This window comes from Ambystoma mexicanum, chromosome 2q, assembly GCF_040938575.1.
Source record: "Ambystoma mexicanum isolate Mex_15411 chromosome 2q, UKY_AmexF1_1, whole genome shotgun sequence".
Taxonomy (NCBI): domain Eukaryota; kingdom Metazoa; phylum Chordata; class Amphibia; order Caudata; family Ambystomatidae; genus Ambystoma; species Ambystoma mexicanum.
Genome location: NC_090924.1, coordinates 1,097,108,429 through 1,097,129,831, shown reverse-complemented (window position 1 = coordinate 1,097,129,831; position 21,403 = coordinate 1,097,108,429). Strand labels below are relative to the sequence as shown.

The following is a 21,403-nucleotide window of genomic DNA, read 5'->3' as shown; positions in this document are numbered from 1 at the left end:
GAATATGAGGTCCCTCCATATGCCCTCTTCCCAATTGTCATTATTTTTGTCTTCCTTAAGTTGATACCGAGGTCATTTCGCTTAGCATATAAATACCTGGCTTCTAACGAATGTTGGCGGCCTACTGGCGTCCGATCAATGACGACAGTATCATCTGCGTGTGAGAGCCATACTATGCTCTCCCTCCAAAATTCAGCAAAAATGATGAGCACCTCTTATTGCCAAGTCTAAGTTGGCTACTGAAGGATTAAACAGGAGAGAGACACAATCTTGTTTAAGGCCCCTATTTGTAGGGAAGCTTTTTGTTGTGCTCCCCTCCTATAGTATTTTATTAGCATAACTGAAGTACTCGCTGCTAAGCCTATTTTCTGCAGCATCTCTCTTGCGGTCATCTTTGTAAGCACATGGGTTGTAACTAGCCACTCATGTTCAGGAGTAGCCCATAAAGCTCACAAGGTTAAGCACTTACTGCAGGGATCTGTGTTTACACTACAGCTACAGTTTCACGTTGCAGCAGATCAAATTGTTTGTGATCCTTTTGGACTCAGTGCATTTGGTACCATTTAAATTGGTTAATACTAACGCCAGTGCTGTGGAGCACCAAAACGGACCGTATGCTTAATATAATTACCGGCTCGGTTTCTTTTTAACATGACTCTTGCACACAGCTTTAATTTCTATTGAACACCCTGTCTTGACCTGCAGCATATGTGCTTGGTTCCTGAATTCGCCCTCTCACCCATGGTTCATGACCACTCTAGTTGGACAAGTCGATTGTTATATCCTGTTTCTCTGTGTGATGTTCTGTTCTTACTACATGTTGTTCGAATTATTGATTTAGACATTTTATTCTTTGTGTGCGATTAATGATACGTTTATAACCCATCACTACTTTCTTCATCCAATATTGCAAAGTGAAAACATATTGCAAAGTGAAACAATGTATTGTAAATACAAATTTGTATGAACACATACATGAACCAAGTATCCCTCATGGTTGTACCCATAAGGTAGTGACAACAAAATATAATTAATCTCTCCCACATGGAGGGTGGCCATGCTCTTCTTGAAGGCTTCGCCAAGACCAATTCAGCTACATTGAGCAGCATGTCTCATCAAAGGATACCTCATATTCAACCTTATCCCTGCTCCTGCTACATGCACAGATCACATTCAAATACTTCTGCATCTCCACATGGTGGTCATCCTCTGGTCTCCCAGCTACCTGTTGCTCAGGATCTGCAGAGTTTCACCAGAAGTCAAGATCTGAGCAGGCTAGACCAACCACACTGCAGGAAGGACCAGAAGAGATGCCTTCTCAGTCTACTCCCCAGACTCTGGAACTTTCTCCCCGTCAAGATCAGACTGCCCCCAAGCTTCTGCAATTCATGGAGGATCTCAAGACCTTACTCTTCAAGGACTTGCTCCTCCTCAATATCTAGGACTTCACCCCATGCTCTCCTTGCGGAGAAGAGGCCTGTAGAGCCATTCAGTGTGCCCCTCTCATCGTGACAGCCCTTCCCCCTCGCCCAGTTCCCTGTGGCCGGTGCAAGCATTCACCCTTTCTTGTGTAGCCATCCTGCTGTGATCCTCCGCTTCTTCCTGCTGTCCTTTCTGTTCCCTCTCCTATTTTATCCCCCAAGTGCTCCTAATTTTACCGGATGCTAGACCACTGTTGCCTGCATCTCTAGATTGTCAACCCACCCCTTTCATTGCTTGGTCCCTGCTCCTATGCTGTACCCCTCATTGCTAACTCCCCCTTCCTGTAGTTTCCCCCGATTACTCTGTCAAGCACTCTGTTGCTTTCCGAAGCTAGATTCTCACTCAAATGCCCCCAACATAAATAAATGTAAAGGTCTTGAGGGAAGATGCTTAGCATTCTCTAATCTATATCCACACATGTTTCAGTCCTTGTGATGGGTTAGTGGACTTTCTTCAAACAAGGCTTAATTCAAGCCTAAAGAGAGGCCCACCAGGTCATGGTGAGGTGTACCGAAAAAGGCAGGGGAGTACAGAATGTGCAGCCTTCAGAATTCGAGTCTGTAAGGAAAAGAGGGCAGGGTAAAATTCTCAGACCTTTTTCAATGAACATATCCCAGGTTTGATCAGTCTATCGTTGTTGCTTCTTAAATGTACATAGATGCTTGGTGGCTAACTCGAAAAGCAGTGGCATCTTTAAGTCTTGCAAGGTGGGAAAGAGCTCTTACTGCTCTGCAAAAACCTGATCCTGAAAAGGGAGTGGGGAGTAATTCACTTACCGTTGATAGATATGTTACTAAAGATTGTGTGGGAAGCTGGTTACCTACCTCTCTTTGTGGTCTGTGATGAGACATCTTAGTGTTCACTGGCTTTTCACTTACTACATGTGCACCTCTGGCTGTTTATCCGAAATGTGTGTTGCTTTTTATTAGATTGATATGGAAGAGGAATCTCATAGGTTTTTGCTATTATATTGCATATATGGACTGGTAGTTTTGAACAGGCAGTGTCCTTGTGATGGGGTAGGCCCAAAGTGCTTTATATTGGTCACTGGGAGAGTTGTTTCTTGAGCTGCATATCCTTCCTTATGAACTGTTTGTTCAGATTTGAACATCTTTTTTATGAATGGGAAGGGGGTGGAACTGATTGGCTTCACGATTTCATACTGTCTAGGGTGGTTTGATGTTGATCTTAACCTTTAAAGATAATGTTGAGAAAGTTGTTTCTCACTTTTTCACGATTTTCTGTGTATACCATTTGATCTAGCTTGGTGGTTAATGTTTTTGCATGATTGTTAAAGGGAAGGCTGCCTGTGCTCTGCCAGCGGAGTCTCGGGCAGTGTCCAAATGGCAAATTGCCTCCAAGACATTCTGGAAGAAAACTGTTGTAAGCCAGTAAGGAGTCACTATCTGTGGTTTTGCAGTATGGTTTCCCTTTCAATAGTATGATCAAGGAAATTTCATATTGCAGGTAAACTGTGCACGTAAAAGTGAGTTCATATTAGCATGCAAGTGTGACAAAGTCTGAAGGAATGACCAAAACCCGAGACTCATAGTGGGTCTTGTGATCTGGGATGCCCCTTAGGTTAGCAAGCGGCGCATAGAGGATGTCCAAGTGACCCTCCTATGTTCCCAGACCAGTCAGTATGAACCTCTAGAGGAAAAGACCCAATCATCTTCCTAAGAATTCCGAACCCTCAGGGAAGTGGAGAGAACCCCACAGGATTTGTGTCAATCATCCATTCTAATGTTCACAGAAGGACATCAGTGTAACGTTCATCCTGCCATACAGGTAAACGGCATAATAGTAATGGCACCCCTAAAGGTAGGGCCCTGTCTGGCCTGCACATGGTCTGAAGCCCCTCACCCACCACCCATTTTAAATGAACAAATGGACTTCCATGGTTTGCGCAAGAAACATAGCCCAGAGACTGGTGTCAACAGGGGGCTCAGGATTACTGACATAAGAGCTGCCGAAGCTGGTTACCGCATTCCTGGGGCTCAAGAGACAAACCATTTCCACTACTCAAGGTTAACAAAGCATTGGACCCACTTGCATTGTATGCCTGCACCTGGTAATGTTCAGAGGCGCAATGAACACTTTGGCTGATGCCGCAAAACTGTTTGTCATAGACTGCTTCTGCCTGAATCAAAATGGAGGATACTAAACAAGCTCATCTGAAAAGCCTCAGTAAACAAAAGGAAACACTGGGCCACACTAGATCAGACAGAGGGGAAAAAACAATCCAATACAGAGCAGCATGTTAGAAAGGTGAACATCCAATCTTGGATCATTTCGATAATCGGTGGCCTTACAACAGCACACATGGCTCCCCCTCAGAAGCACATAGCAGGATAGCAAAAGGAGACACAGAGAAGCTGCAAGCACTAAGAGCCTGCTGAGGGCTATAGCTCAGACACTGGCAAACACTAGACATAGGAGAGAATATGTTGAGGACTGAATCCCAGATGATGGGCGGGGACTAGGCGTTGATGGGCTAGAAGAGACAATGATGCAGCGGGGCACCTATGGCTGGATAGTTATTAAAAATAGATCCTGACAAAACCGTAAGCAAGGCAGAAGGCATTATTTCTGGTAAGAGTGTATAAAAGGTAACATCATGTTCCCAGATGGGTTACCTGTGGTTGGAGGGTGACATACCGGAGCCTAAACTGCTCTTTAAGGTAAGGAGGTAGAAGTACTTGTCTGTAAAGGAGGTTAAGAGTGCTGGGCGCTATAATAATGAGGCTGCACATTTGTGCCATGAAGCATTCTGGCCTTCATAATGCAAAAACTGTTCAGCACTTAAGAATGCCTCAGGAAGAGTAGCATTCGCTTAGGCCCTTGAGTCACATTAAGTTAAACCCATCCTGACATATTTAAGACACAAACCCTGAATTGTTTCCTGATGTATTGCCCCATTTAGGAGTTACACCCACCCAATCTGGTGTACTAAAGTCTTTAACCCCATACAACCCTGCATTCTGTTGATCCCCACATAGGTTTAATTAATCTTTTATAGCGCACTTAATACCGGAGACCAGTCTCTAAGCACGGTACCGGGATTCAAACCTATTTTGCTCTTTGTTTTCTTGCTTCCAAGGCAAATGCATTTCCCCTGAGCTATCTTCCCAGCTTAAGCATTTCTAGGTTTCTTCTTAAATTAGCTGCACTGTCATGGGTTCCCCATGGCTATCCCTTCTTTTTGTTGAAAGAGGTTTCAATCGATTTTAAAAACAGTTAAGTCCCATTTCTATGCACAGTAGTACGAAGCTATTGGTAATGTATACATAAGGATTCTACGTCTCTTAGAACAGTCCGATAATCTGTAGTATACTGCATATATACCATGTTTTGATATAAAAACTGATGAGATGTTCACCATTTTCGAAGGATTTCCCTTTGAAGTTTTTTGTCTAGCTAGTATCTTACAGATGTGCTTTCATTCGTAGTATGGTGTATATTTAGAAGTCTGCAAAATGAGAAGTGGTCCTAAATAGTGTTTGATTCCTTATAGGATCAAGCTTCTTGCAGTTTTTTCTGTTTTTTGCAAATTTTGGGCAGAATATAAAAGTTGGGGTTCTTGATTAGGTGGGGAGTAAGGTAATGATGCACCTGCTTGGATAACCACCCTTCCAAATATGCTTCTGTGGAATATTCTCCAAATGGCTCCTTTAAGGTTTCTGATGGGACATTCCTCTGGATTTTCGAGTCAGTCTGATTGTGTAGTAGCCTGCACAAAAGACAAATGTTGGTATCATTTGTTAAAAAGATCAACATTCTCACCCCCACATCATTCTTGCTGGAAAGTAGTCCCTAATCGACTCGAGATCAGACTGGACACTACCCTTAAAACATCGGGTTCTGACAGAAGATTAAGTTGGACAAAAGATTACCCAATGTTTTAAGGTTTCCATCTGGACTTAAAAAACCTTCAATTGATATCCAAAATCTAGTTCGCTCCCTAGTTGGTAGCCGATTCAATCTAAAGCACAGATGCACTGAATGTGCCTTATTACATGGAAAAGTATTTAAATACTTTGATAAATGTTCCCTTTTACAGGGAAATATAGCATATAGCCTGTATGAGATATAGGAGTTGATCTGCTCAAATGTTGCCATCTAGTCATACCTAAACAATTTAGTTTTAGTGTGACCCGGACAATTGATAAGTTCCTCCTCTGTAAAAAGCTGTAAAATATCTAACAGTTTGGCCCTGAATGTATTGCTTGATTCAGCCAAGAATTATGTTACCATCTTCCCAAGATCACAATATAGGAAATTGCAAGGAGCAGAAAGGATTTTGCCATAATTCAATAACTGTCACCACGAGTATCGAGATTGAAGGGAAATTAAACCCATCTCATGTTGAATAATGACGTTTGGCACCGAGGAGGTTGAACCCAACACATTCTTCCACACGTAGCCTTATAGGGCATTCAAGTAACTGCCTAGGTCTAATATAGACATATTAAGACTGTATAATAAAATTGGTTCAATCTTCATTGTATAATAGCTAAGAATTGGTAGGATGGTACATTTACATAATTGAAATTTCGGGAAACGAGGGAACAAAGCTTGTCCTTTAACAATGCCTTCCACATAACCAAAGAGGAAAGGTTGGTAAGATTATAACCAAGATATCTAAGAGCGAAGAGTCTGTCCACGCTATAGTTACCTAAGACCCAATACATGGATTTTGGTCTAGAGTTACTGAAAAAAAGAACAATTTTAGACTTGGAACCATTTACCTGTAGATTGTTTTGGGGAGGCATATTGAAAGAACAAGTCAAATTTCCTCTGAAGATCCAAAGGAGTCCTGTCAAAAAAGACGAGATCGTCAGCAAATGCAATCCAATGCAGCTTTGGATGTCCCAACTTAACAGGGAAGGTGTTACTACCTTTGCAAAGCTGATCAATATCATCACTGAGATAGATGTTAAATAATGTTGATGCCAATACACATCCCTGTTTTAGTCCAATTGAAGTTTCAATAGGGCTAGACAGGGAACCCCCTTTAGTGAGTCTTACCTTTACTGTCATATTTCTATGTAGAAAAGCCATAAACTGAACCAACTTTAGGGGAACCGAAGTATGGATAATTTCATCCAAAGAATGGATCCAATGACACAATCAAAAGCACAGGTCATATCTAGGGACGCCAAATAAACCGACCCTGCTCTGTTTTTCCTAACAGTTTGTTTTAAATGTGCCATCACGGTTGTCACGGCTCTGGCTTCTAGCCTTCATCTCCGTCATTTTCGGAGACGGCAGAAGCCTGCAGTTCTGCTCCGGCACTCCTGTTGGTTGCCATGGCGCCTCCTAGAGCGTTGCATCCTCAGACGGCTCCGCTTACCGTTAATTCCGCTTTCCACTATGGTAACTATGACTATGCGACGCACGCCAGCGTCGCGTACATGCCCATGTCATACGGTAACACGCCTAACCCAGAAGTACAAAACAACTTGCATTGCAATACACGAGTGCTTCTGATTGAAGATAGTTCCTACTTCTTTGATCCTTCGCTCCTGTTCTAGGTTTTTGCTGCATGGTTACTGACTTCTGCTTTGAAACGGACTTCTCTTCGATTTGAAGTTATCCTCCTGCTTTCGACCTCGGCTCTGGTAAATCGACCCTGTATCTTGGGTTACAATTGTGTACTGTTTGCCTTTGCTTACCTGGTTCTTTGACACTTTTACCTACAGCGGACTGATACTGGATTGTCCTTCATCTGATGAACTGTTCTTTCAAAATAAGAGTGCTTTGAACGGCTTGGTGTTTTCCATTGCACTTCTGTTCCCATTAGAGCACCCTTGTTTTGTACGGAAGAAAGGTTCCAAACTAACCATATTAACTCCCTTCCCTTTACTCTACTTCATTCAATCCTCCTACTTCTTGTGCTACCACCCACATTCCGGAGTTCCATCAGAAAACAAAACCAAAAAAGAGTTTTTGCCACCTTCTTCTAATCATGAATTCTAAGTAGATTCCCAGCTCATTCAGGTTAGTCTCTCTCTCTCTGATTGAATATTTTCATTTATATGCCACGCTGCTCTGGTACTAAAGCTGTCCTTCATTTCTTTTCAGGCTGGTGAATACCTGGTGGTATTTTGCTCTTCCAACTGAACTTCTATACTGTCCGTATCTCATTAGCTCGGATAGGGTGGTATTTCAAAGCGAAGGAGCAGGATGGGCAAAACTCATTGGGCATCCTCAATTGGAAGGGGAGCCCACACTTCTCCAGCATGGGGTCTGGCATGGATTCACATGCTCATGAATATTCCCCGTCGTCAGGCTGGGAATCCTCGGTAAAGAAAAAACCAGTATCAGTTTCGTTTCTGATCTGTCTTTCGTAGTAATAACCAATCACTGGTCTCTGCGTCATACTGACCACAGCCAATGACTGCCCTCTACCTAAGCACCGCCTCTGGCAGCCATCTTCAGATTTTTACCGCACGTTCATGTGTTGGGATCCTCGTGCTATTGCTCTCGAGCGTTAGTGCTATTTTTTCGCGCTTTTTCACAAAAACTTCGATTCTTTCGGTCAAAAGAGCCTCAAGCTCCACCGATCCTACATCCGATCAACGGGGACCCGTGTCGGATTCATCTGTGCCCCTCAAGGGTGAAGATTTCGTCGAGCTACACTTCGGAGGACTCCAGAAGCTTCTCAGGCCCGGTCTCGGAGATGGCCCAGGAGAAGGGAAGCTCGACGCCCGGAAAGCTGTTCAGGGCCTGCCCTGGATGCCAGCTGCAGAACGTCTTCAAGGAGGACGAACACTCTTTCTGCCTTTACTGCCTTCATGGGGACAAGACGCACGTGGAGAAGGACTGTGCGTTTTGCGGCAACATGTCGGAACGGACCATGAAGGACCGCCATCAACGTCTCGCCAGCTGGCTGGAGGGTAAGAGCCCGTCTGGCGAGAAGAAGAAGAAATCTGAGCGGTCTTCTAAGACCTTTGAGGGCGCCCCGGCGACGGGGGCCCAACATAAGGCCAAGCACCGCGAGTCCGCTGGCACCGGGAGCGCCGAACGGTCGGGCTCTACGGGCGCCAGGCAGGGCGCACCCTCCCCGGCACCATCAACCACGAGCCAACGCTCTGGGTCGGGTAAGAGGAAGGCCGAGCACCCGGCGAAGCTCCTGGAGAGACCCCGGTCGAGCTCTAAGGCAGAGGAGGAGCGTGGCAGTGCCCCCTCCCTCAAGGATAAGGCGGTGAGCGCACCTAAGGTGGTGAAGGCCTTGATTCATTCGACCAAGCCCTCTATCGAAACGGTCGCGGCGGCCCTGGCCCAGCCTGTGGAGGCTGCACCAGTGGTGGCGGCCTCGGGGCCCAGAATCTCCCTGCCTCCTCGGAGGGAGTCTTCTTTCGTGCCCATCGATAGGACCCCCGTGAAACCCGCCGTGGGGAAGAAGGGGGGGCAGGGCGTCGTCGTAGATTCGGCCTCAACCTCAGAAGAGGAACTGATCGAGGTCTTAAGCCACGGCCTAGGCGTGGAACAAGACCAGCCCGTCGGAATGGGCCCCGACGCAGGTGACGACGACGACTTCGTCGAGGATACCGACGGGGCCCCTGCTCGCCCGTCGGATTCCCCTCTGCCAGCGCCGCAAGACAACTCAGCGGCCATTTTGTTGGCTATACAGTCCTTATGCTCCGAGATAAGGACGAGACTACCGTTACCGACGGAGGAACCTCTCCCGTCGGGGGATCCAGAACCGGGACCTTCTGGTGTTCCCCCTACCAAGAAAAGAAGGATCCATCCACCGCCTCCTTTTCAACCGTCGCGCCCCGTCCAGCCCTCCTCCCCGTCCACCCGAGGGGATGATACGGGGACTGACACGGCCGCGACGGGTACGGACGACGAGGCATACGACGAGGATTTTCCGTCGTCGCCTCCCACCAGGGCTTCTCCGCCCGACGAGATTGGATCGTTCCACTCAATGATCGCCAGGGCATCCGAGCTTTTCCAACTCTGCCCTGAGGAGAAGAAAAAGGAAGGCTTCCTTTACCAACGGCGCGAGACCAAGAGGAAGACGGTCCTCGCAGTGCCCTGTTGGACGACATTTGGGATGAGGGCCTTTCCCTCCTCAAGAACCCTTCCACGACGCCAGCGAAAAGAGACCGGTACGAGAAAAAGTACCGGGTCCCGGACTCGGCCCCCCTATGCCTCCGGGCGCAGCCTACCCCGGACTCCGTCGTCTCCGCGGCAGCCAGGAAGAAAGCGGGGGGGGGTGCGGCCTCCACGTCGACTTCCCCGCCGGACGGCGAGGGAAAGAAATTGGATGCCATGGGACGCAGAGTCATCTCGTCGGCGGCGACGACGATTAAAGCGGCCAACGCCTTGGCTATCGTGGCCCGCTACGACAGGGAACTCTGGTACAAGATAGCTCCCCTGCTGGATTTTCTGCCGGACGACAAGAGGGCGGAGGCCCTTGAGATCCTGCAGGAAGGTGAGGTGGCCTCGGACCACGCCATCACCGTGGCGACGGACATCGCCGACACTGGGTTCCGCCAGATGGGCAACGGCGTTTGCCTTCGACGTCGCGGATGGCTCAAGGCTACGGACTTTCGGCAGGACGTCCAGACCAGGGTCCTGGACATGCCCTTCGACGGGAACAACCTGTTTGGGAAGACAGTGGACGATTCCCTTCAGGCCATCAAGGCGGATACTGAGACGGCCCGGGCCCTTGGAGTACTGCAGCAACGGCGGACGCCCTTTCGGAGCGGCGGAGGCAAGGGCGCCTCCAAAGGTTCCGGCGGCGGTTTCGCTTCCTACCGTCAAGCGGCCCGCTCGTCGTCGCAAGAGGCCTACAGAGGACGAGGCAAGTCTAGCGGCCCCCGCCGTCGTCGCCAAGGAGGCCAAGGCGGCAAGGCCGCGTCCAAGCAGGATTGAACCGGCCGTGGGGTCGGGCCCCCACCGAAGCACCCCGGTGGGAGGCCGGCTGGCGGGCTTCGTCAGCGTGTGGGAGTCCATCTCCACCGACCGTTGGGTGCTGGACGCCCTGGCCCGGGGCCACGCGCTCGAGTTTCAAAGAAGGTGCCCGCGCGTCCCCCCCGTGGCCAGGAAAGAACTTCACGTCCCTCAACTTCTCCTGGAGGTAAAGGCGATGCTCAGAAAGGGCGCCATCGAACTCGTCCCAAAGAGGCTTCGGGGCTCCGGAGTCTACTCGCGTTACTTCCTCGTGAAGAAGAAGACGGGAGGATGGCGCCCCATCCTGGACCTGCGACGCCTGAACAAGTTCATCAAGGCGCAGAAGTTCCGGATGGTCACCCTCCAGCACGTCCTGGGTCAGCTGGAGGAAGGAGACTTCCTATCGTCGTTGGATTTGGAGGATGCCTACTTCCACATTCCCATCCTAAAGGGGCACCGAAAATTCCTCAGATTCGTGGTCCAAGGGCGTCATTACCAGTTCAAAGCCCTTCCCTTCGGACTGCGGTCGGCACCCAGGGTTTTCACCAAGTGCCTCGCACCGGTGGCGGCGCAGCTGCGCCGCGAGGGGATTCACGTCTACCCCTACCTGGACGACTGGCTCATCCGCGCCAAGACGAGGGAGCTCGCCGTGGTCCACACGGCAAGGACCGTCCAACTCCTCACGGACCTGGGATTCTCCGTGAACTACGCCAAATCCCACCTGGTGCCCGCGCAAGTCGCACTGTTTCTGGGAGCGAGGCTCGACACAGTGTCCCTTCTGGCCTCCCCGTCGGAGGAGAGGACCAGGACCATCCTGGGCAAGGTGCAACGGATGTTGGTGGCCGACGCGGCCAAGGTGAGGTCCATCAAGTCCCTCCTCGGGATGATGTCTTCCTGCATCTACCTCATTCCCATGTGCAGGCTCCGGATGCGCCCGTTGCAAGAGTTCCTGGATGCGCGCTGGATCCAGACGACGGGCAGCTTCGAGGAAAGGATCAAGCTCGACGAGAGTTTCCGACGAGCGATACGGTGGTGGGGCACCCGCGCGCATCTGACGGCGGGCATGGACTTCCAGACCCCAGCCCACCAGGTGACTGTGACCACGGATGCCTCCCTAGAAGGGTGGGGAGCGCACACCGAAAATCTGCACGCAAGGGGACTCTGGCTCCCGACGGAGAAGTCCCTGCATATCAACGTCCTGGAGCTCCGTGCAGTGTTTTGGGCCCTCAGGTCCTTCCTTCCGTCCCTCAAGGGCAAGGTGGTGAGGATCTTCACCGACAACACCACCACCATGTTTTACATCAGGAAACAGGGCGGAACCAGGTCCCCAGCGCTGTCCAAGGAGGCGCAGGACCTGTGGCATTGGGCCGTCGCCCAAGGGATTCTTCTGGTGCCGTTTCATCTGGCAGGGATAAAAAACACCATCGCCGACTCACTCAGCAGGGAGCTGCGCTCGTGCCACGAGTGGGAACTACGGCAGGATCTGGTGGATCGCCTCTTCCGACGGTGGGGCACACCCCAGATCGACCTGTTCGCGACGGCGACGAACACCAAGTGCCGGAGGTTCGCCAGCAGGTTTCCCCAGACGAGGAGCATGGGCGATGCTTTCTCGTTCCCCTGGGAGGGCCTGTTCCTCTACGCGTTCCCTCCCTTGCCTCTGCTAATCCGGCTCGTCAACCAGCTCAAGAGGTCACGGTGCAGGATGATCCTCGTCGCACCTGCGTGGCCGAGGCAGATATGGTTCCCGGACCTTCTGGACTTGTCGGCGTCCCCGCCAATCAAGCTGCCGGCGGACGCGGATCTACTCTCCAGGGAAGGAGGCGCCATCCTCCACCACGACCCGAAGTCGCTGAACTTGCAGGCCTGGCTCCTGCAGCGCTAGAGTTTGGAGGATACGACATACCGGCCGATTGCAGAGAGGTTCTTGCAAAGGCCAGGGCGTCCTCGACTCTTAAATGCTACGGACACAAATGGAAGAGGTTCTCTGTCTGGTGCCACGCACAGAAGGTTAACCCTCTACGGATTACGGCTCCCCAAGTGCTGCCGTACCTGCTGACGCTGGCCAAGGCTGGTCTGGCACACGCGTCCATCAAGATTCATCTTGCTGCGATCTCCCGATACACCAGAACCACGGGCCGGACGTCCTTGTGGTCTCATCGTCTGGTGAAAGAGTTCATGAAGGGACTGTTCAGATCGTTCCCGCCGGTGAAGGCTCCGGCCCCGGCGTGGGAGCTCAACGTGGTGCTGACCAAACTCATGGGACCTCCGTTCGAGCCTCTGCACTCGGCCCCGTTGAAGTTTCTATCGTGGAAAACAGCTTTTCTCGTGGCCATCACCTCCGCACGACGAGTGGGAGAGATCCAGGCCCTTTCCTGCAAGGCCCCGTACTTGACTTTCCACGACACGAGGGTAGTGCTCAGGACGCACCCCTCCTTCATGCCCAAGGTACCGTCGGACTTTCATCTCAACGAACCCTTGGTGTTACCTGTGTTCTTCCCGTCGCCTTCGTCGCCGGCTGAGAGGACTTTGCACTCGCTGGATGTAGCTAGAGCGCTGAAGTTCTACGTGGACCGCACGAAAGGTTTTCGGAAGACGTCACAACTCTTTGTGAACTTTGGACCTGTCAATCAGGGGAAGGCTCTCTCGAAGGCTTCCATCTCCAGATGGCTCTCCGGCTGTATCATGTACTGTCACCGGTTGGCAAACCGACCGCTGCCTGGCCGTCCGAGAGCCCATTCCACCAGAGCGATCGCAGCTACCACGGCGTTCCTATCTGGTGTGCCCCTGCTGGACATATGCAGGGCTGCTACGTGGAGGTCGACGCACACCTTCACGAAATTCTACTGCGTCGACCGGGATTCCAGGGAGGAGTCCAGGGTCGGCCAAGCAGTGCTGCGCAACCTGTTCGCCTGAGGTGAGCCTGGTGAGGAGGTAAGATGCTTAATGTTGAGTTGATGTGATGCTTAATGTTGAGCCTTTGCCACCTCCCGTGGTTGTGCATGTGTGTACTGCTATGTATTCTTTATTCATGAGCATGTGAATCCATGCCAGACCCCATGCTGGAGAAGGAACAAGTTACTTACCTGTAACTGTTGTTCTCCAGCATGGGTCTGGCATGGATTCACATGCGAACCCTCCCGCCTACCCCTCTGCGGCTCTTCACTTGGTCATACTGCCACTTCACGTGCTTCCAAATCTGAAGATGGCTGCCAGAGGCGGTGCTTAGGTAGAGGGCAGTCATTGGCTGTGGTCAGTATGACGCAGAGACCAGTGATTGGTTATTACTACGAAAGACAGATCAGAAACGAAACTGATACTGGTTTTTTCTTTACCGAGGATTCCCAGCCTGACGACGGGGAATATTCATGAGCATGTGAATCCATGCCAGACCCATGCTGGAGAACAACAGTTACAGGTAAGTAACTTGTTCCATATATGGCACTTGAGTGAACTCACTTAAATGTATGGAAGTGGAACACCATCACCACTTTGTCAAGATGGATAAGTACCACTAGTACCTACATACGAGTGACCGATTGTAATCCCATTTGCAGGTGACTCTGGCTACCTGCAGCTTCAATGGTTCATGGCCCCCATTAAGGAGTGGTGGGATACCACAGGGGTTGCCTACAATGACGCACACAGAAGGTCCCGGGTGTACACAGAGTGGACATTTGGACTCTTGAAAGGAAGGTTCTGGTGCCTCCACTGGACGGGGGCAAGGGAGTGGCACTCATGCACAGTCCGAAGAAGGTTGGTAACCTCATCCTTGTGTGTGTGATGCTGCATAATGTGTGCATCAGGAGAAATGTTCCACGGCCTGCTAAGGAGGACATGGCATGAGCTGACTCTGAGGAGGGTGAAGCATGGGCTGGTAGGGCAGAAAAGGGTGCCTATGCTTCAGGAACTTGTAGACCATTCTTTTGCATATTGTTAAAAAGAGTAACTGTAGTAAAATCTATGACCCGACCCAGAAGACTACCAGATCTTTATTTCTTATGCAAATTCCAATCTATTTAATGTGAAACACTCTACCCTCCCTCTACCCTCCATCCCCAACAACCATGCTCTCTCTCCACCTTCAATAGCCATGCTATTCCTCCAGCCTCAATCCCAAACACCCATACCCTCGCCCCACTGTAAGCCCCCCATCTTAATGTATAGCAATTCACGTTTTTCATCGCCTGGAGCTGCCTTTTGGGTGCGAGTGGCAGTGCCAACAACTGCTGATGGGGATTCTATGCTTGTGACCCTTCTGTGGAGGGAATGGAGGCAGAGATGACTGATTTAAGGCCACACATATGTTGCAGTGTAAGGAGAAGTGGCCTCTGCATATACTCCTGGTCAGCAGTGTCCCGGCATGCTCACGCACCGTCTGGCCCACCGCACTTGTTGATGTCGCTTCAGGTGGTGGCACTGATGTGCCATTTCCCTTGTTCTTCTCCTTGTTACATCTTGCACAGCATCCTGCATTGCCTGTGCATGCTGCATATGGAGCTCTGCGAGGTGTCCCATTCACTCCTGCCACTGCTCCGTTCATGTGAGCCTCTCCAAGATGGCAGATCATACATTACTGGACAGTCCTCCGGTTGGCAGCCAGTGGTCTAAGCTAGTTCATGAATAATACACAGTGCATGTGTTTCAGTTTCCAGATGTAAGGTGTGTCCCTTGGGTTGTTGGTTACTGCATGTGCTAACACAAAGAGCAATCCACGGCCAAGGAGCTGAATTCTTACAGGGAAAATATCTCCATCTACAAATCAAAACGAATATTAAGATCCAGCAACGACAATTGCATCAAACCAAAACATTACTTAAAGTGCACATTTGGGGCATCTGCATTCTCATGCATAGCGGTGAGACTCTGGAACTCTCTCCCAAAGTAAATACAAACAACAAAAGAACACCTAAAGTTCAAAAAACTTTAAAAAATGGCTCTTCAACTCATCAAGCTAAACAGGAAACATCATAGAACGAAACCACAAACACATCACAATAGAAATATCGAAGACAATAAAAATAAGACTTACTGAAACCGGGCCACCCAAAGAAGTAAAGCATTCTATCGCCAAACCACCACAGAATAATACTAACTCGTCAGATATTCATTACCGGCAGAAAGACTCCCACTAACCCTTCTAAAAACAATCTGCACACTCACTCTCAAACACTGACCAGATCAGACATATACCTCCGACGCAAAACAACAAAAATACCACCTGCAAACTGCAGACACGCCGCAAGCACATAACAGGAAACTTAACCAATAGCACATAAATTACCCCATAAACACTCATGCGCCAAACACCCCACAGCAGTGATGAAATAAAAACAAACCAGCACAGAGTGATCAGTTCTTCTTCCAACTGAAACTAGCAACAGCACATCAATGATCTCTTGTGCTTTTCCCTCTCAATCCCACTAACTAAGCCCTCCCAACCACTTTCCTTTTCAGATCCGCCCGAGTGCCTGGAGACCATGAAAATGGCAGCGGTGCTCAGTACAAATCACAATAACATAACTCGTAGGTCTACTTTCATGGAGGGTTTCTATCTGACTTGGCATGGACCTGCAACTCTGCCTCACTAAATGTGGGCTTGCAGACCGACAATTCAGGCACACTCGACTTGCCCTTGCCTCCTGGCATGCTTCTGCACAGTTTGGTCTTCAGATGGTTATGGGGATTTGGTGGATTCAGCAATGGAGCGCTGTACCAGTAATTTGAAGTTAACGGAGGTTGGTTGAGTGGGGTGGGAGGTTACACATTAAGTAGCTTCGATATCTATCTGCTACAAGAGTAGCAGTGACCCCCTCGAGTAACAGTGGGCCTGAAGATTAAGGTATTGAGTTCCTTCTGGACCCACAGGAGTATTGGACCCATCATGTTGGGACCGGGATGCTGTTCCAATACGCTGGATCGTAGCAAGAGAAGGCCTGTTACCTGGTTTTCTCTTTATGTGCCAGTTTTGTGTTGAGCCTTTCAGTGGTCTGGCTCCTAGAGTAGGGTGTCCCACTTCATCCTCGGGGGGAGTGGGAGGGCGGGGATGTTCAGGCAAGCTAGCGTTATATATGATAAAGGGAGTTTAAAGACTGTAATAGTTTAACTGTAATACTTAACACGTGATTGTGTGATGTGTGTCTTGTATATTCTACTAAATTTGAAAAAGGCTTCCTGAAACGGACTAGCGTGTCAGGCAGTGGTTTACCCTTGGATGTGTCTGCATTGTTACATATATTTCTTTGTAGTCATTTGATTAAATCGGAACCTTTAACATACATCGCAGCACATAACATTATACATGGGTTCGCCATAGTGTCTATCTATGTAGTGTTTATACTAGATGAATAGATTGGAAAAGTACAGCACTTGCCATATATGTATTGAAAAGAAGAATACGTGTAAGGATGCTTCTCAGTAAATCGACAGATCACCTTTTGTTTTGCAAGATATCTAGAGGAAATGCATGTTTTGCATGAAGCGGTTTGCTAGTACTTTATTTACTATGATACCGGAACATGCTAGGGAACGTGGGTGATGGACGGCAGCACCCTATTAGAATCTGTTTCAGAGCGAGCATCTGCACATCCTTTACACTAGAGATGGTAGACTATTCTATTAGGGCAAGGCTTATATGCCTAACCAGTACTCGTGGGAAAGTATGCCTCGGTGGTTCACTGGCATCGACACCGGAATGTGGCATTTAACAGTACCTTTCGCAGTGGGAAAGAAGAATGCTATGAAGATAAAACGGTCTAACCTTCCAAATGGGGCTCTGCTGTGCCTGTGCGCGCTGCAAAGTTTGCAAACGCATATGTTTGCCCGTCTCAGAGGATAGCACTGTAAAAACTGTGTTTGTTTGGCCTCATTGGTGTTAATTTAGCGACAGCTATTGTATCCAAAAACGAATGTGACAAGTACCAGGAGTGATTGAGATTTGGAATGCATGTGTTTTCACCCAGCCCACACCCTCTGCACACCCGCTCTCTACAGGCAATGGTGGCCCACGTCACAACTGGCCATGTGCGTGTGCTGTACCTGCCACTGGTTTTTCATGCCATCATTCAGTTTGTGTACAGCAAATGCAAACTATCGATGAAAGCTCTGTGACAGCCATTACCCATTTCCTATCTGCCTGTCTTGTCTCGTGTCTCATTAAATAATTTGCACTCGTTTTCAAAAGTGGGAAAGGTTTACTTTGCTGAGAGATCTCACAGCTATGTTAATGTTAAAGGACATTTCTACCGCGCACTGTCACCACCGGAGTGGTACCCGGGCGGATTTGAAAAGTAAAGTGGATGGGGTGAATTAGTGGCACCGAGCGGGAAAAGTGCTGTGCTGTTGGCAGCTTCAGTTCGGTTAGCATCGTACGCTGAGCGTAGGTGTGCTTTTCGGTTGGTAGCTGCTGTGTTCTGTTATGCAAAGCTATGTGTGATTTGTTTTGTTGTTGCAGTGTAGTGAAGATTGTGCAGTTTGCTGTGCTTTAGGGGTGTGGTTGTGTTTGGTTAGAGTTTGAGAGGCGTATGCAGAAGGGTGAGATTGTTAGTGGGTTGGTTAGTGCCCTCGGTACCTAGATGTGAAAAATGCTAATTTCCAAATTCTTTCCAGATATGGCGTGTTAATATCTCCACATCTCTATTTAGATGCAGCACTGGGTAATATGAACAAGTTCTGTCTAGATGTGGCGCAAACTAATGTTCACAATTCTATCTAAATGTGGCACTGGCTAACATTCACAATTAAGACTAGATGTGGCGCAGGCTGATATTCACAATTCTGTCTCAATGTGGGAAAGACCAATATTTACAGTCCTATCTCAATGTGGCAATCTCTAGAACTGACTTAAGGCAATATTAACAATTCCGCTGAGTGCGATGCAGGCCAATATTCACAGTTCTATCGAGATGCGACTTGGGTGATAAACCTCTCACTAGTTGTGAAGCTTGTTAGTATCAGTAGCCTGGTCTGCTTTGTTCTGAGGGTAGGTAGAGTTGCAGGGCTTCCGGAGTAGAGTGATTGCTCTACTCCCCCACACAGGCCACATCTACCTTGTTAGTCGCTGCTGGTTGACGGCTGGCCACTAGCCTCCACTGCTGACACCTGCAGACACTATAGGGAGCCGCCCTTTGCGTTCGGGGCTACACAGGCAGTGGGGCTGCCCTGGGAGGATGTATTAAGAGGGAGTACAGGCCAATCCCAGTGTTGGTGGGTGGGGTGGAGGGAGCGGGGAAGCAGGCCGGGGTGGGGTTGGGTGGTGAAAACATGGTTGCTTTTTAAAAAAAAAATAACGGCTGCAGGGGGGAGCGTGCAGGGCCTGGGCAGCCTTACCTGTGGATTTCCTCCTGGTGTATAATTTCAACATGTGATAATGTAACGCTCACCTGGCTCCCACGGAGGCGCTGGTCTGGGTTGCTGTGGCCTCTTCAAGTGTGATGCGCAGAATTCGGACCACCGATTGAAGAGGACCCCCAAATCTTGCTTGTCGGGCCCGTAGGAATATCCTTCTGCAGATGAGAAAGGGGATTAACTGTCTGCTGATTAGTGTGCTTGCTCCTCCCTTCCCCCCTTCGTTCTTCTCTGATGCCTCCAAAACCCCCGGTTTAAGCTCACCTTATGGTTTGGAAGGATGAACTCTCCATCCTGCTTCTGGTGCAGGGGCGCGCGTATGTCCAGTTACTTCACTGGTTTTCAGAATGGCGCTGGCACATCCACTTGACTTTTCTGAGCGATATGCCGTAAGTATGAAGATGCAAAAGTCCAAGTGTGAGCCTCCTTTTATTTTGTCTTTTCTGTCCTTTATTTCAGGTGCAGAACAAAGGCAATGCGTTGAGGGGTTAAATTGCCGGTGATAAAGTCAGGTGAGTTAGTGATGAGGGCGACCCCTCTAAATGTCTTTATAATTCCCCAGTAATGTCTTTTGTCCTTTCCCCATAGGGGCCGGGGTGCGGTACCTGCCAAAGATGCGGCGCCGACCCGAGATGTGGAATGGTTCACCAAGAAAAGCCGGTAAGTATTATGGCTGAAAATGTCCTTTCCCCACAGTTGCCGGGGTGCGGTACCTGCCAAAGATGCGGCGCCGACCCGAGATGTGGAATGGTTCACCAAGAAAAGCCGGTAAGTAATATGGCTGAAAATTCGGCTTTCCCCTTGTGTTCCCATGCTCACCTTTTGTCTCTTCTTCTCTCCCCTAGGTGCAGAGATGTGGCGACCGGTGCTGAGAGCCGCGATAGAGCCGGGCGGCGTCTCAGGAACAGGTGAGTGAAGCGCGGCGCTGCAGCGAGCAACGCAGTGCTTTTAAATGGATGTCTTCCTTCAGGAATGCTGGCGTAAAGATTCTGGATGCAGGTAAGAAGGTTGAATAAGTTCTTGGTTTTCACCTTTCTCTTCTCTTATTCCCTTACAGGTGTTCCAGGTTTGAGGCGGGCGTGGCTGGAGTCCAGGTGCAGGAGCTGACACGGTGAGCGTTCAGCTGCTGGGATGCAGAACAACGCGAAGCACGTGTGGCTGTCCGGGCGTGGCTTAAATAGCTTTGGAAGAAGTTCCAGGTGAGTATTCTTCCATAGCCCCACCCCAGTAACAAAATAGTTCCTTCAGAAAAATAGTCCCTCCTAAGCCTCATTTGGCTCGGTTCTTCATGCAGCATGGTCTGCATCAGGTGAGTGTGCAGCATGGTCTGCTTCAGGTAAGTGCACCAAACACTTCCCCTTATGAGCCTGGCACCTATGGCGCCAGGACTGATGTCCAACATGAGCCTGGCGCCAACGGCGCCAGGACAGGGTCCAAAGAGCCCCTATAAAGGGCCGCTGGGCTTTTACCCGGGGGCGTGATGCCTGCTCCCGGGGGTGCTGGGCCTGGCCTGGTGCTCCGGGGGTAGGCATCATGACAGATAAGCCGTGGCATCACCAGGAATCAAATTTAGGAGGGGCACAGAGGGGGCCACAGACAAAAGTAGGGAGGGCCGCCTATAAAAGGGCAATCTGTGACATCAGACACACTCCTGCAAAGAATCTTTTGTGCACACCAACTACCACACCCCTTTTTTGCACCTCCCCTCCCATCAGAATGCAGGCACTAAACCATAAAGTCTCTAATGACCCATCTTTAGCGGTTTAGTGCGCTACATTCTGATTGGAGGGCTGCTCTTGGCTGTAGGGTGACTTAACAGCTCTTTGTTGTTGTGCAGCATTTTTTTTAATGCTGTGTTTCCCCCAACCCCTCTCTAACCCGTCCCCGCCACCTCACGCAACTACCAACCACCCCTCAATTCCCTACCCCAAACGCAGAACACATTTATTTTAAACAAAACACACTACAGGGAAAATTACAATGTTTAAAATCGCTGCAACGGAAACACTGTACGCGCATGGCTTTAAGGGGTCTTCTAGTGGAGTTCATTTTATTATCAACCTTTCAGGTGGAGGCACAGAAATTGAGATGAGAAATACTTAGATACATGTTTGTCGATTTTCATTTACAAACCACATTCTCGCCCTTTTTAGACTCGATCGTTTCATGTTTATCGGTTGATACTGTATCTATGGCCAAACAGCTTATCCCAGAGTTTACAGAATTTTCAGCTTTTTTATTTGCTTGTCTGTAGATGGTCCAATGTAATGCCCATTCTGATGGTTCTAGCCTCCTCTGTTGCCGTCAATGTTGAATTCAATTATTGTTTATTTTAAGGCATACTTGACATAGAGAAAAACATTTAATTAGGTGGCCAGGGAAGTTTATATTTTCGTTTAATAAACATCAAGTACATATAGTTAATTTTGAAGGTGCATGAAACGAACGCTCGTTAATAGTATGCTCAGGAACACTAAAGCTTTTTGTCTGGAGCTTACTCTCAGGGACTATGCTCCGATGTATCCTCCAGATCCTATTTCATGTCCCCGTGGAAACTCTGGGATAGGCTGTTTCAGTCATCCAGCATCCTGAGTTCCCTATTCCAAGGTCTCATAGATCTGATCAAGGATAGGCCATTGCCCCTGCAGGATCAGCCCATTCCTTTTATCCAGTG

At 49.1% G+C, this 21,403-nt stretch overlaps 1 protein-coding gene across 3 annotated transcripts in view; it reads left to right on the top strand.

The window, feature by feature from the left end:
• The window catches only part of CDK6 (cyclin dependent kinase 6), an 896,150-nt gene that overhangs the window by 222,117 nt on the left and 652,630 nt on the right, over positions 1–21,403 (top strand). The window lies entirely within an intron of this gene.